The following is a 15,646-nucleotide window of genomic DNA, read 5'->3' on the forward strand; positions in this document are numbered from 1 at the left end:
CACAAAGCAACTGATTTTGGTCCAGCCATTGAAGCTCCCTTTTGTCCTTGCTGGGAAACCTTCTCTCCTTCCGAATAAGACAGGCATATGCTCAGGGGATTAGCTGGGAACCAATGTTCAAAATTATAATTACTGGGGTCTCTGTAGAGTAAGGCAGACAGAGTAGAGAGAGGCATCATTAAAAAAACACAGGAGAGTAGTTTAGGAGTTCTTAGGCCACTCACACTTCCTGTTATCCCTCTGTACTTCCTGCAGAAAAAGCAATCTCGAATTGCCATCACCAAGCAAAGACTCTTGCCAGGTTTTGACCATTACAGAATGCTTAAAATGGACTCTCCCACTTTTGCAAAATTACTATATAAGAGGGTGAGATGCCCCTTAATTGAATTATCGTTGGACATCAGAAGAAGGTTTCACCTCAAACTTTATTGGAGTACAGCAAGGGTGCACAATAGATTTAGCTGGAGGGACGAATGTACCACATACGTCCCATACAGTGGGCTGCACTATCCGTGGAAATGAGTGGGTGGTATAGGCATCGGTGAGCAGATTTGAGTGAAAAAAACGTGTTTTTTAAGAAGCTCTTTTTATTACTTTTATTCTAGAACACATAATGCATATTGTTTTAAAGCCATTCCTGCTTTGATTTTTTTTTATATTTTTCGACTGAAATCATGTTGTAAACAGAAGTAAAACTGCACATTTCATGATGCAAAGACAGGAAATGGACCACAGAGGCCACACCTGACATGACAGACATAGTGACTGACTGACTTTATGCCAGGCAACACTTCATCATTTAACTCATGTGACCTGGAGGGCCATAAATAATGTCTTCAAGAGCCGCATTCGGCCCACAGGACACATGTTGTGCACCCCGGGTGTACAGTCTGCCCAAAGTCTGCTGCCTTAAAGGTTTAGAGCAATACCCTCTCCTCACCCACTGAAAAGGCCCATGTGAAGTGACCTGCTGTCTGTACAAGTCCTTCTGATGCCTGATTACTGGAGATCCAGCTCCATGGATGTGGCAGCCCCTGCAAGTGCTCTCCGGCAACGTTTTGGGAAGGGCACAGAAGGACTCATCACTGGCGGAGCGGGGCCCCCGCAGCCCCTGTGGTGTGGGGGGCCCACTATCACATGTCCTGGGAGGGGACCCACTCGGACCAAAAAAAAAAAAAGACAAAGAAATTGTTTCTGTTAGTAGCCACTCTGACTTCATAAAGACATCATTTTCGTTCCGGTTCTGTCCTTTCACGGAAGTAATTTCTTTATGAAGTCAGAATGACTTCAAAAATAATCCATTTCTTTTTGAAGTAATAGGGCTCTCCTACACCACATGACATGGAGGCCTCCCGATCCTCTGCAGATGACGGGAACAATCGTTCCTGGCTGCTGCAGGGAGCTGAAGGCCTTGTTCCCTGGACCAACAGATTAAAGGTAAGAACATGTATTTTCTTTAAATATGTTTGTGTGTGCATGTAAGTGTGTTTATATATATATAACAAATATTTATATATTGTTATGTGCATTAATGGGTGAGTGCATGATGTATGGGTGGCGGTCTGGGTATGCCTGTGTGAGTGTATGGTGAAAGGGGGCACACTTAAATGTATGGGAGGCTGGGTGTGCATGTGTTAGTGTATTGTGAAAGGGTGCACACTTAAATGTATGGGTGGCCGCATTGGTATGCCTGTATAGTGAAAAGGTGCACACTTAAATGTATGGGTGGCTGTCTGGGTGTGCTTGTATGGTGAAGGGTTGGACACTTAAATCTATGGGTGGCTGCCTGGGTGTCTCTGTATGGTGAAAAGGCACAAACTTAAACCTATGGGTGGCTGGGTGTGCATGTGTGTGTTTATGGTGAATGTTGTGTGTTCTTGTGCTTCAGGGGCACAACAAAACCTACATTTCGGGGCAGGGACAAACCCTTCAAATGTTGGGAGAGGTGCTAACTTCATGGGCGGTGGGGCATGCGCAAATATATTTGTGTGGGGGCATCTAACTTCTTTATGCATTCTAATGAGACTATTCTAGTGCAGTTTCAATGTTACAAGCAGTTAACTCCCTCCTTTAAATTTGAAAGTACCCACTTGTGGACTGCTGTGAGAATGAGGGGTCTTCTGTAGCCACTCTACCCTTCCAATCACTCCCCTGGCATGCAAGTACTAAAAACACATCACAATTTCAATTGCCTTGAAATTATGCTTTTGAATGTAGGTACTAAAACTGAAATGCTTTACGTTAGTAATTGCCGGGCCTTTGTTAATGGTGAAACCTAGGCGCCGCTTAACATCTGTGTCCTGTTCTGTCCGGCAATGGCTTTGTAGGTCAGCCAGGTCGAGTCAACATAGCCCAAAAGGTAGGGGTGGTGGGGGTAGGGTGGTGGGGGTGAGAGCTGAAGCCTAGTCAGATCAGTGGTGTTGTGCCACTGCTTGTGTTTAATGCCATGATTACTTATTGGTAATCTTTATTATTCCTAGTCCATTTCTTCCTTGTCCCAGTACTTTTGTATGAGGCACTTTGCCTCATACAAAAGTACTGAGATGAGGTAGCTGGACGTGGAGGTAATGCCTGGCTTAGTTACCTGTAATATTCATTACTCCTAGCCCCACTCTTTCTCATCCCAGTACTTACCTATTAGACGAGGTGCCTCATATGTAAGCATTGGGATAAGGAAGAGGGATGTGGAGGTAATTCTGGGCAGAAGAGCTGATTTTGGGGGTTGGGGGCAGGGGGTTGAAGGGAGAGGAGAGGTGTGTGTGGGCCAGGATTTGTGCAATACATTGTAATGGACATCAATGTCCAGGCTAAGCAGGCATAACATGTCGTATTAGTAGCTAGAGAGTCATTTTGCTGCAGCCAGTCAAGTCATTTCTAAGTTTGGCTTGACTTTTTGTAACTGGGCATCTCTGAGTAAGCAGTCCTGCTAAGTGTATTTACCTGGCTATACTGGCATTTGGGTACTGCCAGTCTAGCTGTTTCTCACTGTGGCATTGTATATTTTTCTGCACATCTGTGATAAAACAACCATGATATGTGTTATTGCTTTGACTGGCATTTTGGTGCAACCAGTCTAGGTCTGTCTAAATGTGGCCTGGCATGCTTGACTGTAATATGTTATTACGTGCCTACGCTGGTCTATATGTTTTCATTGTGGCATGGCATTATTAATGGCAAAGCATTACATTAATTAAAACATGAATGTTCGTGTGCACTGTTGGTTTCTTGCATGTATTGGATTTTTGGATTGGTGTTACCCTACAAAACAATTGCAAATGCTCTGGCTTTTCAGCCAATTATTCCTCAGAAAGTATGCTGTATAATGTATTAAAACACATATTATATGACAAGTCATTTATTACGCGCCTGTACACATCTGTTTCTATATCTTTCTCCCACTGCAGTGTGTGGCCTACCCCTACAGCAGCACGTTTGTGCGTATTCCACAAGCATGGTAATCTGAGCCAGCCCAGAGTGTGGCTTGACTCGTGATTTGTTTCCTAGCTGGGGGTGAGGGGTGGGGGGGGGGCTTCAGCATGGCTCACAGGGTGGCCCCCCAAATTTTGTGCTATGCCACTGGGACCCACCATATCCCCAAAGACCCTGGATAGTGCCCCTGGCAACCAAGAGGCCGTGGAGCAGCTCTGGGCTCTATTTCCCACTTAGACCACTTCCAAACCACTTTTGATCAGCCACAAGACCACCGATCTTCCTTTCACACTTGCTGCATTTCTGAAACGCTTCGAACTATTGAGCTGCTGTCTCGACCATGGTTTGCCTGTGTTCCACCCGTCTTTGAGCTGATCACCACTGCAAGACCGCATTGCTGGACCTCATTGAATCAACTCGACGGCTTGGAGCCGCAGACTCTACCATTGGCTGCCCATTCTTCAGCTTAATCTAGGCGATCAACGCTACAGGACTGCACCACATTGTCGCAACAGAGAGTTGACCCATTGGAAGCACATGAGTTGACTGCCTAGAAGCCGTCTACAACCATTGGAAAGCATTAAGAAGCCCAGCTCAACGCTGTTAAACACCCAATAAAAAGAGAAAGGCATGAACAGTGGTTGTGTCCCTCTGACCTGGTTTTAAGGGACCTAGTGACAATTTAACTCCCTACTCCTTACCATTTTAACGAATATCCTTAAACTGGTACTTTGCTGCTGAAACTTGTGCCTGTCTACCCTTATCTTCAGACCCAGAATTCCCCTTTTATCCAAAAACCTACATATGCTGTGGCTCCCTTTACAGCGGTGGGTTATTTGTGTCTGTAGGAGTGTGTTTGTATTTTTAGTTCAATTGAATACTCCTGTTGTTCATAAAAACTTGATTGGAAATTTACTTTTTTTGGTATGTAATGTAATGTAATGCAAAAAAGGAGCTACTAACCGAAGGTATCAAAGCGCTCAGCCAATCAAAGCACACAAGAAAGTGGAAGGGACCCTGAGCAAAAATAAATGAAAATACAAATCTTTTGACTTTTTCCCTTAAGGCAAGTAGATTTCTGGTTTAACAAACATCATCAGGAAGGGCATTGCACAGTTTGGCAGCAGAAATCGCACAGGACTTGTCAAAACTCCTGGACAGTCTGAAACGTGGTTGATGGACATAGTATAGCGGGTGGTGGCCCAGAGGAAGAATGCGCTTCATGTGGTCCATAGCATAAAAACGGGCTTTGTCATAAAAGGGCTTTATGAGCAATGGTAAGCAGTTAAAACGTGACTCCATACTTTCCCGGCAGCCAGTGTAGCTCTCTCAATAGTGGAGATATAAGGGTACATCTCTGGCATTGGTCATCATCTGTGGTGCAGTATTTTGCACTACCTGAGGCGATGAAAGACAGACCCAGATGCACTGGAGCATAGGGCATTACAGTACACCGACCTAGAGCCGGCACAAAGGGCATTACAGTAAACCGACCTAGAGCCGGCAATAGCCATAGAGATAGTGAAACAATGTTTTTCATATAGTAGTGGTTTGATCTGCTTCAGAAGCCTCAGATGGAAATTGGAGGTGCTGAACACTTTGTTTACATGAGGATTCGAGGAAAGAGTGGAATTCAAGATAAAGCCTAATGTTTTCATTCTGGTTTGAGGCTTTATGGGATTTCGTGTGAGCATGAATTCTGGATAGACGGCCAAAGCTTTGGTGATCAGGTTAGGAGAAGCAACACGCATAATCTTTGTGTTTTCTTGATTTAAACCCAACCAGTTCTCTAACATGCAAAGCTGTTCTTGGCTAAAAGTGGATTGAATATGGTTGATGTTGGTCTCAGGATTTAATCGACACAAAAAATAATGTGAGTGTCATCCTCACAGCTTTGAAAGCTCGCCCTGAGATTTACTAAGAGGTCATGTAGCGGCTTCATACATATATTGAAGAGGATTGGAGAGATGCTGGTGCCTGAGGTACCACAATCTACCCATCTGGTTGACTAACATTAGGCCATATTACAAGTTTGGCAGTGTGGGAAAAAGGTGTTGATAATTCCTTTTGGTGGTGAAGGAATTACCACTGTTTTTCCTGCAGCACTATATTATAATTGTGGTGGATTTACCGCTGGTGGAATTACTGTGATGGACATTTTTGGAGCAAAAGTGACAGCTTCACCTCTAGCCTGTTGCTGGAGGTAAATCCTACACTTTACCTCCAAAAACCGTCAGATTTCCCACCCGTAAATCCACCAGAAATCCACATGTAGTCCAATGGATTTCAAAAATGGGGAGTTACCACCACTTGTAATCCAGTGTAACCCCACTGCACCAAGTGGCGGTAAAGGTAATCTAGTTTGGCAATAATTCTGTAAGATTACCACCCAATTACTGCCCAACTCTTAATGAGGCCCTATCCGTAATTTCGACCTGCAAAGTTCTATTACTGAGGAGAGAAACAATCCAGCTGGCTGCACTTTCATATACCATGGCTGACTCCCTAATACCATGAAATAATATGGAGTGGTCAATGGTATGAAATGCATTTTACAGGTCCAGTAGCATCAAGAGGCCTACATGGCACTGATCCATAATCTGTAAAAGGGGAATCTTTTATGACCGAAAATGCCAATCCTGCACTTAATCAGGGTGAAAGCCACACTGACGACCCCCCAGGAGATGATGAGATTCAAGACGGGCCTGTCATTGCGAAGTCACACAATCCAGAATCTTCAAAATAAGGGCTTGTCAGTAGTGGGCCGATAGCTGGCAAAGTCCTCTGGAACAAGGTCTGGTTTCCTCAGTAACCAGGCTTCTTTAAGCTGAGCAGTCTCTAAAGGAAACTTTGTTATATTTACTAATTAAAGGGCTCAAATAGTCAGTGCACTCCTTAATGACAGTTGAAGGGCATGGGTCACCAGGGCAGTTTGAAGGTTTAGATGTGACCAAGAAAGATTTTGGGTCTCATTACAAGTATGGGAGTGCGGGTAAAAATGGCAGTATTGTGATGGTAATTCTGTTACCATCGCATTACCGCACCGTTGCTCTACAGATTCGGTGGTAAGGTGGGGGATTTACCACCAGCAAAAAGCTGTATGTAAATCCTCCACCTTATCGTCAAAAATCGTTAAAATCTGGGAAATTACTGTACCCCCGCCAGTCCTCTCTCACACTTGCTCAGGGCCCTACATCCCCACCCCCACTCAATGCTCTGAGAAATGAATCCAAGAGAGTGTCTCTCTCTCTGCACTTACCCCAGTCTCACCCGTCCTGGTGCACTTGATCCTCCCCTCCCTTTGACCCTTTGTGCACTTGCTCGATCCCTACGCACCACGCCTGAAGATCGTTTGTCTGTCTGTCCCTTGTCTTCACCTCTAATTGCACTGTTAAAGTTGCAGAATCGCCGTCAGGCCTATTTGCTATATGCCATAAAGTTTAATGTATTTATTACACACTTACTCTGCCTGTGCAGACTACTATCATCTCAGATTTTCAAGGGCTCTGAGCGACTGTTGTTTTTTTCCCTGTGCTCCCACCCACCTTGAGCGCTTTGAAACACTTGCCTGTGTGTAGGCGCTATATAAATAAACAATACCAATACAAGCACCATCCTGCCAACACTTGTATTCCACGGTTAATCAGCAGCACTAAGTGGCAGTACCAGTAAACGAGTTTGTTGGTAATTTGGCAGATTCACCACCAAATTCATAATATAGCCCTTAGTCTTTCTAATGGTGGTAGTGTGGAAATCAAACAATTCAATATTAAGACCCGTATAAGTACAAGCCAACAGGGCAGAGGGCATTATCGAAGGTTTGTTCCTTAGATGTACACGCGTAAGAGCTAATGAGGAGTGAATGTGTGCTCTAATCGTGAGGCTCTTCTCACGGAACTGCTAAATTTCATCACACCATGATGAGGACTAAAATAAAGACCTAGTTGTAAAGCATGGATTTTTCAAACTATTCAATGCTCTAAAAATGTCTCTCGGAGTGAGATGCTGCTTCAATTTGCAGGGCGTAAAATCTTCTGTTTGCTTCCACAATGGCATGTTTGTAGAGAAGCCGAGCAGATTCACAATTTAAATTTAAATGGTTAGGGGTTCTCCCCCTTTTCCATTCTTTGCTTCTAACATCCATTTTGAACAAGGAAAGATTAGGTGTGTCCACCTTACGCCCCACATGTTCAGCTTTGATAAATTTATATTTCAGCGGGTGAATTGAATCCATATTCAGCGATATGCGAGTTTTAGATTGAAAAAATATGATCAACCTGAGTTAGGGTTAAGAGAACTGGGAGTTAGTTTTCATTTGTCGCGAAATCCAATGGGCACCCGGATGGAGCCCGAAGGAAGAAAGGACTGGACATTAGGTAAATCAAATAGCATAACAGCATGATTGGACCGGTGGACAGGAAGCAGAGATGGATTCGAAGGAACGATGTTCCAAGTAGTATCCTAATCCAGAGGAAGTCCCCTAATGTGTATTTAATTTGTTAAAAAGCAGAATCCAGGTTAATTGAAAATAGTATGCAAAAGCATCGCCTGACTATCACTATCTTCATTAAAGCGTAAATTGAAATTGCCAGCAGGATCAAAGGAGAGGAAAGCTTTGGAAAAGACAAAAATTATCTCCTTAAAATTCTGCATAAATCTAGAATCACAATGAGTAGGAAGATAGATGATGATAAATGGAATGGAGCGAGAAGATTGGCTCTTACAGTTGAAACGGTGTTTGGCGCCGCTTGGTGGACTCCGGGACTTCCTGGTTCGTGGCCCCGCCCCCCTGGGCTTATCTGCGCCTCGCTAACCCCGCAGCGGTGAAGCCCGCGGCGGGGCAAGGGCGCGGTGTTTGGCGCCGCTTGGTGGACTCCGGGACTTCCTGGTTCGTGGCCCCGCCCCCCTGGGCTTATCTGCGCCTCGCTAACCCCGCAGTGGTGAAGCCCACGGCGGGGCAAGGGCGCGGTGTTTGGCGCCGCTTGGTGTTCGGCGCTGCTGGAGCCCAGCCGGAATGGACATTGAAAACAGAGGTGAGCTGGGGAGGCGGACTTCGACGGAGGTGTGTGGCGTGCCCTTCCATAAGTATCTGGACACAGAAACCTCACAAGTCTCGGCTATGGCGCAGCCGACTACTGACCCCTTATCCCCGCTTCCCCCACTCCTTTTCTGCCCCCAACTCACTGACCATGACCCCCCCCTGCAGAAATTCCAGCGTAAGACTGTGGTACTGAGGAGACAGCGACCACAGGGGGGGGTACCCTCAGTAACTACCATGGGCACTACTTTGGTGGCCACTGAGACATGTGGCGGCTTGCCTGCCACCAAGCCCATTGTAAATCAGTCCCTGCCTATATCCGGCACCCTAGCAGTGACACTAATTCCACCACCAGTAATGGTTCAGCAGCACCTGGGGAGCCAAGTAACCCTGCATAGTAACCAGGGTGGTCTGTTCAAGCTGTTTCCGGATGCCAGCGGAGATGCTGGTGGCAAGCCGGAACCAAGTCTTCCCCTGTCTCAAAGCACGGCTTCAGCCCAGACCGCAGCCGCAACCATCGGACCCCTCTCCCATGGAACCCCCTCAGCACTTGCGTCATCCCTCCTGGCTGTAGGGGACAGACTGGAACAAATTGTCATAAGGGGCAAATCCTCCTCCAGCTCCCATGATAGTTCGTGGAGTGATGTTTTCTCATCTACGAGCTCTGGGGCTAGTCCCTCCCCCCGTTTGACCCTACCCTGGATGGTTGAGACCATCAATCAACCAACTGTCGCCAGTAATCATGAGTGTAACTTGTCCATTGACCGACTCCCAGAGGAGGCTCTGTTACATAGGGGGTGTGGGTGCAACCAAGTTCTGGCGGAACTGGCCATCATCAAGGCTCTCTTGCTATCTGTATTAGAGGCCCAATTGAAGGGTGGTGGAATTGTCCAGGGGGAGTCCATGGTGACCGCTGCAGCTGCCGTGGGGTATAAGGCCTTATCCCAGGAAAGCCCCTTGGAGAGTTTACTTGTTCAGGTCCCCCCAGTCCTGACCACCCCCAAAGGGACTGCCTTAACCTGGCATTAGGGGAATCATTCTCTAACAACGGGCCCTGTGTTCCCCATGCCATTACCAGGGAGAGCAGGAAGGTCTCCAACTTTAGTGTAACGTCTTTACCTTCGGTGGCCCAGTCCTCTGCTATCTCGGGCTCCGTGTGTTCTGAGTCCAAAGACCAGGGCCTGTGGAAGTCTGGGGGTCAGCATAAACCCTCAGAACAAGGAAAGCCCAAACGCCCTATTGTCTTCCTACAAGGGGTTCCCAAACTGGCAGTAAACAAGTCTGAACCAATGGACGCCCTACTTAACAAATGTTTATTTTGGCTGAACACTTCTGGAGGTTGCCCATTTGTACGCAGAGAAGCTTTGGTGGGCTGTTGCAGAATTCCAAGTATGGGCATGAACAACAGGGATAGCATCAAACTTTCTTTTTGGGACCAGAGTACAGCTAACCGGGTTTTGGAAGGTTGGGGGCGGGCAGGCCAACTGGCTATGAGTGGGATTTCAATCAGCATGCGCCCTTTTCTAAACTCTGCTGTCCCTCCCAGATCTGCCAGAGTTAACACTGGGGTTTTTCCTAACAACAGCCCCCTCTCAGGGGCAAATCTGACCACCTTGGGCCAGAGGCGCCATGGGAAATGGTTGAAGTAAGGGGATGGTGGGTCTAGACCATTGTTTCAAAGAACTGTCTATGGTCTCTTTTGGAGGGGGCGGCATGTTCGTACTGCCCTGTTGTTTTCCTTAATATTGTTTCCCTGTAACTCTGTTTTCGATTTGCATCTCTATTTCTAGAACTGTTTTTGCAGGATGTACTTTGATGGTCATTTTTTGGCCGAATAAAGGTGTTTGACTGACTGACTGAAACTATACAGATCGCTGTATGTTTGTTGTTTGGAAGCTTCGTTGCTGGTTCACACCTCTCCTTAAGTGTATAGCCTGCCCTCGGCCCTCGATACCACAAGAGATGATGAAGGTAAGGAGGCTGTGCCTGCTTTACCTTTATGGTTGGGATCACTGAGGGTTTAATGGTAGTGTGGGGTTGAGTAGGAGTTTAGAAACCAGTGGTCAACCTTGAACTCCATCAAAGCAGTAGTCATTTTATCACATTGACAACCCCAGTTTTCATTGAATTATTGTTCCATTTATTTTAAAAAACAGATACTTTTAAAAGGTTTATAGTCATAATGTCGAAATAAAAATGTCGACAGACAAAAATGTCGAAAAAAAATGTCGAAAATAATAATGTCGACATCCTATACTTATAATGTAAAAAGTCATTTTTTCGAAAAAAAAATGTCGACATTGTTTTTTGACATTATAACTATAAACCCTTAAAACTATCAACACCTCACCCAACACCCCCCTGCCACCCCCCCCCACACCCCCCAACCACCCTTTCACCCCTCATACTCAACACATACCAATTATTTATTTATTTATTTATTTATTCAATAAATAAATAACCTAAAAAAGGATCATTTACTATGGGGGGGTCCCCCCCCAACCCCCCCTCACCCAACACCCCCCTGCCACCCCCCCCACACCCCCCAACCACCCTTTCACCCCTCATACTCAACACATACCAATTATTTATTTATTTATTCAATAATTAAATAAATAAAAATTGTATTTACTATGGGGGGGTCCCCCCCAACCCCCCTCACCCAACACCCCCCTGCCACCCCCCCCACACCCCCCCAACCACCCCTCATACTCAACACATCATATATATATATATTTATTTATTTATTCATACACTAAATTAAATTTCGAAAAAATATCGAATAATGTCGACATTTTTGTTTGTCGACATTATTGTTTTTCGACATTAATTTGTCGACATTTTGACTGTCGACATTATTGATGTCGACATTATGACTGCACACCCTTTTAAAACATGACCTTAACACCGATGAAAAGACAAACCGAGAGTCGTGGCCCGATGATAAGACACGGCACTGCGCATGTGCAGCTTCAACCCCCCAATGGCCTATGACAGTAGCAGATCAGTGGCGTCATGGAAGGGCATGCCACTGGCTGAACCCTCAGCCTTTCACCCAATAATTCAAATGGGATGAGAGGAAGCCAAAATGTATGTTCCATAAAGCTGTTCAGGAATGGGTTGGGAAACCGGCATAGTGTATCCATTCTGAGCTCTCAGGGTTTTTGTAGGATTTTTATAAAGGCGCCTCATTCATAGAATTCAGGCACAACATCACACAGTTAGTCTGTTAGTTTGCCAATTAATTTCCAAACCGTACATCCTCTGGCTTTGCAGGGCATGGCTTTACTGCACCACACATGGCCTGTATAATTCCACTTGCCTACCCAAGTGGTACACACCATACCTCTAGCAGACCTTTCCACAAAACCTAATGGTAGCTGACTCAGCAGCTCCCTGCCCACATACTTTCCTGTTGGAGGCCCTCAAGCCAATTAGCCAATCTACAATTGTAAAGCATACCATCAGTAAGTGGGCAGAAGCCTTGGACCAAGGCAGACACTATAGACACACTGCCCTATGTGCACATGTGGGCGTGGCAACCAACCAGCACTCATTGCACACCACCACCCTAAGCATGGCTACGGCTTAGCTCGGCCCTTTGCTCATGTACATCTAGGATTTTGTCAAATAAAATACTGTCAGCACCGTCAAACACACTACTGCTGAAAAAGCTCCAAAACCAGAGAAAATGTTTTGCTGAAACTTGACTGGAAACTGGATTTTGCAAGCCCCCTACAAGGGTTCACATTAGTCTGCCACTTTTGCATGGTAACCATGAAAATCAGCAGCGTGGGTGGCAAACGCCATTTCGTGAATGATTTTCTACACCACAGAATGCCATTCACACAATGACTGGACATTCTTCACAAGGTCCAAATGGTTTGAGCACCAGGTTATGCACTGCTTGACCCCACTGTTCCAAACTCAAACCTGGGCCAGAAGTGTGAGAGGTAAATTACTACCTGGGAAAACATTCTATGCACACAATTTGTATAGGCAGTTTGAGTTTGGCCATCATAGGAGCAAATAACTTAAAGTAGGCCCATTTGGAAGGTGTTGCATTTATACAAGCTAGTACTCTCCGGTTGCATGCACCACAGAGGACACGTGGAAGTGGCTCTCTTATAAGGCTGATTATTCAGAATAAGACAGCATGTAAAAGTGCATGATATGTACGCATTGCATCTGAGGCGCGAACTGTCATCGCGCTATTTCTCTCTCTCTCTCTCTCTCTCTCTCTCTCTCTCTTCCTCCCTCTCTCTCCCTCTCTCTCTCTTTCTCCCTCTCTCTTTCTATCTTTCTCTCTCTCTCTGTATCTCTTTCTTTCTTTTTTTCTCTCTCTCTCTCTCTCTCTGCCTCTCTCTCTACTGCTGCTCATGGAACACTTCTTGAGTGGCAAGGCAGGGGCACCATGAGTCTGCTTGAGCTGGGCTGGGAGTTACAGATCATTCAGTGTGCTTGGAATCTTAGGGCATTCCACAGTTGTGGGTCTTGTACTCGGAGAGAACTACCTGCATGTCTTGTATGTGCTTCTCATCTAGTGGGTATTCTGGGACTGACCTGAGATTTATGATGTGGGCTTGTGTTGGTAGGTGGTCTTGGTATGCAGGCCTCAAGTTATATACTGTGTATTCATACAGATTTATAGAAGGGAGAACGAGTCTCCCCGCCATTTTTTCTGTCCCACTCTCATCCAATGTCAGTAAATTCCAAATGTGCTGAAGTGGACCCAGAGGACAAGCCCATGCTCTACAATCTTAGGAAAAGCAGTTTTTATAAGTATTTATTTTTGTTTGATAATCTGTTGTGAAGTAGTTTGGTTGTCGAGGGAGAATTGAGTGTACTAATTCTTGTTGCACAGCATGCTTGTCACTTGTGTTCATTGTCCTTTCTCTTTTTCCTGTTCTTTAGATCCGGATTCATGCCACTGCCTGCCCGGGGAAGGAAGCACCCAGTTCAACACACACTCCACGTTCCTTGTGGATTGTCGCAGTGGGAGAGCACTTCTGATGTCAGCAGACTCAACTTCAAGCTCTGGTCATGTGCTCTCCCCGCAGTTCGGCCGGACTTCCCGGACAATTCCTGACGCCAAGACCTATCTGATCCTTTGCACCAAAACATCCAAACTTCAAATCATAGGTGGAACCGGCCACAGGAGTCTCCCAGAACAGAAAACTGTGGCTTCAGAAGGAATCCACTCTGAACGATGTTGCAACACCACTAAATCAGAAACCATTGAAGCAGACATTTGTAAACCACAAATGCTTTCCTGCCATGCAGGCATCCATTACTCTTCGATAGCAAAGCCGATTTCATCACCACTGAAGCCTCCATCCCTGCAAAGTTTGGCTAGTGGTGTTTTCAAAAGGCTACTTAAAGGGTTAACAGCATGTCTTCATGGGTCACCATAGAAATTGTTTTGCTGGCACTGTGGGATAGACATTTGTAGACCGGTGACGATCAGCGGAAGGACAATGATGTGGATGGCATTATTGTCTCGAACATGCTCCATTTTACCAGGAGATATGAGATGGGGTAGTTGCACCATTGTGAGCAAATAAGAAACAATGTTACAAACTCTCTTTCCAGCCTTATGTTGTCAGGGATAAGCCAATGCCTTGCTTCTTTCCCTCCTCCAGAACTGGTTGTTATCTCACAGGTGAAGACGTTCTTTTGGTTAATGGACACACCTAAATCACACATTGTACCATGAAGTAGAGCGGGTAAAGTTGCTTCGAGTTGCAGCGAAGTACAACTATGGCTGAGCTTCAGAACCCACCAGTTACTAAACTCCAGTCAGCTTTCAGATTCACGTAAAAACGAATGTGCAAAGGATCATGATTGCAATTCATTCGGCATTCCAATCAATTTGCTCTCCGCTTTCACTACCCTGAAAACCGGATTTTATTTTCCACTGGTAGGCAAACCTAGCCCCAACTACAAATCTTAGTCAAAGCAAACTTTGAAGTTTTGCAATATTCATTTTAATACCAAAAGCTTTATCTCTATATATTTTCATTGTTTGCATTCGTATTGCTGAACTAACTGTATTATTTCTGGATAGTGTAAAAATCATATATTATAAAAGTTCTTCTGCTGTTTTCAACTAACTCTCACTCTATTGCTGCAGTGGCATAGGATGTATAGAGGCTCTTCAGACTGCCATTAGTTTGCTTTCGAGAGATTGCTTGTTTTACCCCAAAGCCTTCTTTTAGAGGATTTAGATGTTCTTTTCCATGGTGACAAAATCTTTACAGAGTTATTTATATCACAGCAGGTCCCTCCCTTCCTCCCCTGAAGACTGAGATGGTCTTCTGGGGACCACTATATCCAAATAGACCTCTTTTCTAGAGGGGTCGTCAGAAGGCCATCTCCTCTGCCACATGTTCAAGGCACTGATGCAGCCTTGCCATGAGAGTCTGGTAGTCTTTGTGGCTGCCACTGTATTATAAAAGAGCTAATCCCCTAGAGGAGTGGATGGTCCGCCACATGATGCAAATACCCACACAGAGCTCCTTTCTAGATAGGTTTACTTGATCCCCTTCAGACTGTCATTGAGATTGAGCCTTTACAGTTTCCCTACAATGCTGCGGAGCTCTCCTCCGCAATGCTTGGACTGTCTCCCCATTGATGATTTATCACTGTGGACTTCTATTACAGAGGGTAATCTGATGGCTATTTTCTGCCTCTGCATCATTGCACAGCTCTTCTTGAGAAGGTTTCTGAAGGTCTGCTACATCCATGGTTTCACCTGGCAGCCTTTACAGAGAAGGTGGACCAGGACTGCCTCATGTTGCTGTATCAGTGCATACTAATTAAAACGTGGACTAAGAAGCAGAAGCAGCAATATTAACCCCATCATTCAACAATTTAGGAGAACTTTCACGAGGTGTATGCGGTGGACAGATACATTTATATTAATGGCAGGCAAGTACTGCCTAGCACTTATTATCCATCCATGTCCTTCCATATACTCCACATCACACCCATCTGTCTTTGGTTTTACTTTGTGATTACTTCCAGATTTATTTTCCATGTCCCTTTTTATTCCTTTACTGATGTCGCTCTCCACGAACTCTGTCTTACTCCTAAGACACTTTGTCTCCCATCACTACCTACATCTTTTCAAGATAGTGGATTCATTTCTTTTCTCCAGCCATATCAATAACCAATCAC

General features: G+C 45.3%; 1 long non-coding RNA gene across 1 annotated transcript in view; it reads left to right on the top strand.

The window, feature by feature from the left end:
* The window catches only part of LOC138472763 (uncharacterized), a 48,400-nt gene extending 33,824 nt beyond the window's left edge, over window positions 1–14,576 (top strand). The window contains exon 2 of the long non-coding RNA XR_011268678.1: window positions 13,382–14,576. This is a non-coding gene — a long non-coding RNA (uncharacterized lncRNA). The remainder of the gene's footprint in view (window positions 1–13,381) is intronic.
* Window positions 14,577–15,646: the final 1,070 nt, after the last annotated feature.

Source organism: Ambystoma mexicanum, chromosome 8 (assembly GCF_040938575.1).
Source record: "Ambystoma mexicanum isolate Mex_15411 chromosome 8, UKY_AmexF1_1, whole genome shotgun sequence".
NCBI classification, from domain to species: domain Eukaryota; kingdom Metazoa; phylum Chordata; class Amphibia; order Caudata; family Ambystomatidae; genus Ambystoma; species Ambystoma mexicanum.